At 34.6% G+C, this 7,001-nt stretch overlaps 1 long non-coding RNA gene across 1 annotated transcript in view; it reads left to right on the top strand.

Annotated features, from left to right (window-relative positions):
- The window catches only part of LOC137655722 (uncharacterized), a 19,146-nt gene extending 17,310 nt beyond the window's left edge, over positions 1-1,836 (top strand). The window contains exon 2 of the long non-coding RNA XR_011046857.1: positions 1-1,836. This exon is cut by the window's left edge and continues 969 nt beyond it. This is a non-coding gene — a long non-coding RNA (uncharacterized lncRNA).
- Positions 1,837-7,001: the final 5,165 nt, after the last annotated feature.

Genomic DNA, 7,001 nt, shown 5'->3' with positions numbered 1-7,001 from the left:
CAGAGCCATAATCTTTTTAGTGCCTAATTTAACTGCATTTAAAACTCTATTAGTTTACAGTGTAACTTTGTTCGAATTGCATAAATATGTATTCTGCTTTATATTTTTGTTTTATTTTTTAGAAAAAGCTAGTCACTTGATTGCTTATTACCTTGCCACCTTGCCACAGTATCTTGCTTTACTTGAGGTTTGAGCAGCTCTTCACATATCAGTAAATTATTTTTTTTTCCTAAACTGATTTTTAAGATCTAAGAATACTGTTGAATATCTGGGAAGAAGAGCTAGGTAAAAAAAGTTTCGCAGGCGTTTGAAACTCTTTCACTAAAAGGAAATTAAGTGAAATGACCGTGAATAATAGTGATTAGTAGTATGTATATGAAAGAAGAAATTCACCTCTTATAGAATATATATTAAAGTTTCATATACAGGCATGGTAGTACTTTTTCTCCCTTGCTATCCCTTGAAGGGGGTTTATGCTCTGTTTTGGACAACCTTTTCAATTTTTTGACAGGATTTTCTATCTTTGGCAGAAGTGCTGGATCATTCAACGTTAGAACACACTTTTGGTTTGCAGAAGTCTGCTTACTAGAAGCTTTCTGCTTACCATTCCCTTGACGTTTTGAGAAATTTTCCATGTATGAAACTTAATCAAAGTGTAGATTAAGAATAGATTGATATGTACCGTACGGAGGAGTTAACTGACATGAAACTGTTAGAAAAATTAAGAAATCTAGACGGGTTAAAAATTTTTTAAAAATACTCAATTGCAGGTGTTTTGGAAATGCTTCCTTTGAGATTAAATTCAGAATTATATAGATATGACAAGGTAACCTAGAAGGGATAAAATGTTAACATATGTTCATGGGCCATTCAAAGGATACCTGACATATGAACGAACAGCCAAAATGAGATTTGCAGAAAATGTGCCCTCCATAATTAGTCAACGGACTAAATGTTGTATAAAGAATTGTGTACAGATATCAGAGGTAATTTACTTTGATATGAGACTAGATTATAAAATAGATGGGAAGAGGCCTACACTCAAGAGAAATTTCCCTGTCATGGTCCCTGATCAGAAGAGGAATACGGTGAAAATAAAAGCAAAAGCGTAATGAGAGACTACTGCAATGGCAACAGACAGAGACTATGGAAGACGTGATTATCAAAACATCATCTATTGGACCGTTTGATGGAAAATCTTTAGGAGGAGGATAAAAAAAACTGAGATGAAAGAATGTTTGGCTAAAATCTACGAAGAAATAACTGATGAAACCCAGGAAAATGTATTGCCACAGGACATGGGAACAAGTAAAATGAAAAAGAAAAAAAAATAATAGAAAAATTAGAATAACTTCCGAAATAATATTCCTCAAGGGGAACAATGACGTACTGGCCTAGTAAAAAGAAATTTGTTTACGAAATCAGGTGGGGCCAATAAGGCTCTTGATCACATTGAAAAATTACCTAAATTAGATCATAGATTTAAATCTTGTAAACTCAGATTACAAATCCGAATACTAACTAAAGCATAATGAGAGATCTTTTCCTCTATAGTATCCATAGAATTAATCTAATCTGCATTGCAAACAGTATATAGACAGTCGATGAAAATAGATTTATATAAATAAGCAAATCTAGTTGATGAAAGGTTTCACATTAACTTAATATTAATTCAAGGAAACCATATAAATCCTAAAAGGAAGCATACGAGCATATAGAAAAATATCTTGGATTATAATTTCTTATATACATTAAGATAAGAGTTACTATCCATGTACGTGAATCATAAAATGTTGCCTTGAATGTAGGACATTTATTAAACAGACTTTCAATGTTGATTATGGCTGTTAAAATGTTTGCCAGCATTTACCCAATGCCACACCTAGTTCAAGTAACGAAAAGAAAAAGCGAACACCTATTTAATATTTTTTCTTGCCAAATATAAACATAATTGGAGAAGATTTTGAACCCTATTGTTGAGAGGATTTTTTCAAATTCAGATAGCAACCTTTCATCTAGATATTTTATTCCTTAAAAAGAATTTAAAACTGAAGGACGCTTAGTTTCTTCTGAACCCCCATGGAGAGTATACGTATACTGGGACATGGTTAAATATATAACTGACCATTGCATGATAAAAGAAAATTTGAGTGGTATTTTAATTACATAAATGGTACTGGAACTTTAATTTTGATATTATGAATAATTATTTTAACGAAAATTTAATGATTGCTTAGATTAACATTAAAGATAAGGAGAAATTGAAAATTTTTAAATGCAGTCGAGGTTATGATAAAGAACTGCTAATATATTTTTTCACTTGGTATTATTTTCAAAGCAGCTTGATGAAGAAAGATATGGAATACTTTTAATTCATCAAATTATGATTAAAGGAGGAAATTAGAAAATGTTTTAAATGTAGAACATATTAGTAAATTTCTTTAAATTTGGAAATCTATTATAAGACTTGTGAAGGAATTAAATAGATCGCGCATATAGTCATAAAGGGTAACAGAGACGGGGTAAATGAGAGTATCTTTATTTTGACGGACAGCGAGGTTTTATGATTTTTTTTTTTTTTTTTTGGTAACGTCAGATCGATAAATGCAGGTATAGGCAAAAAGGAGATCATCAGTGTGAGGGGATGGTGATCATGACCATACACAAGAAAAAAAAAATTCCGTTAGTGTACGATTGTGTAATAAGTGTGCTGTGCAAGATTATGTCGATAGAGAAAATGTCAGCGTATGTTAGGATACGGAAAAAAAAAATTCTATCCCAATCTTATTAAAAAGAATGGTAGAGAGATTGTTAATTTCAATAGTTTTGATGAACGTAAAATTATTTTGAAAAAGGAAAACGTGTTACGTATTCAACAATTTTTCTGTGCATTCAATAAATAAGAGCAATATTAACAGAAGACGTGACTTGCATCCCTTCCTGGAATGGAAAACTGGAAAAGTCCTGGGATAGATGATTTTCTAGTAGAATTCTGCAAGTCCTTTTAGGAAAGGTATAAGGTTAAGATTTTTTAGTCTTGGGAACTCTGTTTAAAAATAAGTCCTCTGTAAAACTGAATAAATGCACAATTACTCTTCACTGAAAAATTTAGTTACTAACTGGAGACCGATAACGGTTATGTACACTAAGTCTGCTGAATAACTATAGAAAAATAATAAAAGCCGGTATCCTCTGAACAGTAAAGCGATCTTGAAAATGGGTAAACTGTCAATTTGAACGTCTTAATGAGTGATATATACACAAGTGAAAATAGCAAGGAGGCAGCTTTCAAAAACATGAGACTTGTCAAAAACGTTTTCGGTCGTGTAGATCATAACTTCACCCCTACCACACAAGGAGCAAATGCGCAGTGGGCAAAAACCATTCACAATTTTGAAGTATGGGTTTTGTAGTAAGGATGGTAATCACTAGTGTAGATGACGTCATGGACGAGGAAACCATGGGTAAACCACGGGAGTGCCGGTTGTCGAATCACGGGATGGTTGCCTGATTTTGGACCTGGCAACCTAAATATTGAATTATGACAATCATATCCACCAGACCAATGATTGAAAGAGGCCACAGCAGGATATTTTCATATTTTCCTTCATTTGTGAAAACTTAAAGACGATAGCTGGACTTGGGGAAAAAAAATAGATAAACCTAAAATGACAGTCCTGGCAACCAAGCTACACTGCAGCCAAATAAGAAGCAGATACTGATCAGTCTGATGTTGGGCAACCAAGGGAAAGGCCCGTGTCAACTAGAAGAGTTGGCTGTAATACACTACGAACTACATCTGATGATCAGTTCAAAACTTCACTCCAGTTCCTTCAGAGTTCACACAGACAACTCTTAATTAATCTACCTCATTACTACAGTTTTACAGTCCAACACTTAAAAGAATAAACGTAAGTCTCTTATTTATAGGGTGAATCTTACTTGAATTGGGAACACGAATTAAAATTTTTTTTTTTCATTAGTATAACTTTTTTCTTAGTAAATCTGTTATCAGTTTACATATAACTCTCCCTTGGTCTTTTTATATTACTTTTGAATATATAAAATGTAAAATGAAATAGATATAACTTATGAAACATAATAATTTCATACTTTCCTTGTTCAATACTGTAATATATATGAACAATTTCACTAACGAATATTTAAGTAAGACTTGTGTTGAAATAGTTCAGTAGTAAAAAGTTTATATTTTATTGTTTATATTTTATTGTTTTACTGCTACTACTTTATTGATAATAAAACTGCAGATAGACATACAACTTTCTTATACAAAAATAATTCCCACAGATTTGTGCTTGGAGAACATGAACGGGCGTAGTAGGGATGATGAGATTTGTCTGCGCGCCGCCCCCCCCCCCTCAAAAAAAAAGATTTGCTTAAAAGGAAGAACTAAATGACGACTTCAATTTCAATGGCCTCGACCTGAGAAGACGACCAGTTTAAAAGTCAAGTGTACAATATGCAACATCTGCTTTAAAATTGATACCACTGTAATAAAAAAAATCACGAGCAATCTGATACACATAATAGAAAAATAAAAAACTGTTATAATTACGAAACAGCCGAGTGTACAAAAACTTTTTGGTGCCAGTAGCTCATACCAAGATAAATCGATTAAATCCGCAGAAATAGTACTTGCTAATGTTTTTGCGGAACACAACATCGCCTTTAATGCTGCTGATCATGTAATTGGTGCTATTAAGAGAATTCCCCGATTCTGAAATTGCCAAGAATATTTAATAGTGACAGCCCTTTTTAACAATGTTATTTGTGATAGCTGTAAGGAAAACTTGGCCAAAATACTTCTGCAGCGGAAGTTTAATGTACTTACTGATAAATCGGCGGACATTGCAGCAGCGGAAACGTTGTTTATTAGGGTGAGATTTTATAATGAAAAGACGATGAAAATTACTAGTAGTTTTGGGAACTGTCAAGTGTTTGGACCATAAGATTTTAAGACAGCGCATGAAGGATCCACATAATTTCGACATTCAAAACTTACATTCTGATGAAGAATATTGTGGGCTTTGATTCCGATGGCTGTAATATCATGATGGGATACAATTCAGTGTCAAGTAGACTAAAAAAAGAAAGTCCAGGTATAGTGGTTATGAAGTGCATCTGTCATTCTGCACACCTGTGTGCCATTGAAGCTTGCTATACGTTACCTGGGTGATGTGAAGACCTTGCCCGAAATATCTATAACTTTATGAAGTGCAGTTATAAAAGACAAGCGCAGCTGTTGCAATTCCAATCATTTCTGGATTTAAAACCCCACAAAATGCTGCATCCATCACAAACACGATGACTTTCAGTGGCAGCAGTAGTGCCTCGTATCTTACAACAATGGGAAGCTTTAAAACTTTTTCATTGACATGTGTACATCTGAGAAAATTGTTTCAGCTCAGGAGATACTGGAGTCTGTGTGATCCGATTTTGAAATTATTCTTATTCTCTCCCCACAGTGGATGCAGCTTAAATTTAATAGTTTTAATGCATATTTTCAATCTAGTTGAGTAATTGTGACCCAGCTGCATGATAAAATTTGTGAACTCTACCGTTGAGTTCTCCTTTGTTTCATGGAGAGGCAATATTTGATGCCCAGGGATCTAAAAGATATTGACCCACAAGGGAGGAAAAATATTTAAATTCTATGATGTACCTCGGTGTTGGTGTAATGAATTATATAAACAGTGCAGTAGTAGTACAAAGGCCACCAGAATTGAAGAACGAATTCTTCAAACGTTGTAGGGCTTATCTTTGCTTAGTATCATCTGAAATAAAGAAAAGGTGGAATTTTGAAGAAACTGTGCTTACTAAAATTGGAATACTAAATCCCAAGCAGGCTCTGAACTTATCGGCACGAGAAAAATACTCATCTGTGCATCACCTTGCACAATCCCTCCCATGGATTGTGTCATTGGATGACACACTGGAAGTTGATGCTTTCTGAGGTAAGTTGGCGATCTGGAAGGGACCAAATGGGGAAAATGAATTTGCAGAGCTGTGTCCTTTTTCTCTGATGCTCTCACTTCAACGCCGATTGCAAACGAGTATTTAGCAAGGTTAATCTTATCAAAACAAAAACACGTAATAAACTGGTGACTTAAACTGTAAATAGTGTACTCCTAACGTCAGTGTTACAAGGAAAAGCAAAATAGTTGTATTGAATTTGAACCAACCCCCGACATGTTAAGCAGAATGACTTATCTGAAATTGGATGCAGAACTTGATTATAATATGCAATTTTCATTTGACAAATTGACTTAACAATATAATACTGTAAGTGTATAAATCTGCATGTCTTGATAATACTGTCTATGATCTTGTCGGTAATTTTAATGGAGAATAAAGATATAAACTTATCGGGTTTTTTATTTTTATTCCACATTTTAATTCTACTCTCTACAGAAGTCATGTATGATGTATTTTAGCATATATAACTTGAATATTTTCTTATGAGGAATTTATGATCATATAATAGCTGCGTACAATAATTTGGGTTGGTCGGCATGGCAACCCTGCTCAGCCCTGGCATAGCCCTGATTTCCAACTGGCTTCTGCCCTCTGTCCGGACAGTCAGTCCGGCGTCTGGCCCAAATCTTACGTTCGCCTGCCTGTGCCTACTTCCTGCCTTGGACTGTTGAATTTGGTAACTGTCTCAAATTGCAAGAATTACGGACAATTCAAGGGGTGTGCCCTGCTTTTGGCCCTCGTGTGGAAGAGCCTCTACAATCTACATGTAATACTGGAGAAATTTGGTTTCGAAAGTAGATTTTTTCCAGTTTATGCAAACAAGGTATATAGAGTGACCAGGTAGTCATTTGTGGGGGATAGCGGCTTATCCCCCCAAGAACTGCGTCACCTGGAGATCATGTCAGGGCGAGAAGTCATCCAGCTACCGTTTCATTCAAGTGTCGATCACAGGTCACTCCAGTCATCTCTGCAGTGATTTAGTTCGACATTCTTCGAATAAAACC

This window comes from Palaemon carinicauda, chromosome 16, assembly GCF_036898095.1.
Source record: "Palaemon carinicauda isolate YSFRI2023 chromosome 16, ASM3689809v2, whole genome shotgun sequence".
Classification (NCBI taxonomy): Eukaryota; Metazoa; Arthropoda; class Malacostraca; order Decapoda; family Palaemonidae; genus Palaemon; species Palaemon carinicauda.
This window is presented reverse-complemented; position numbering and strand designations above follow the sequence as displayed.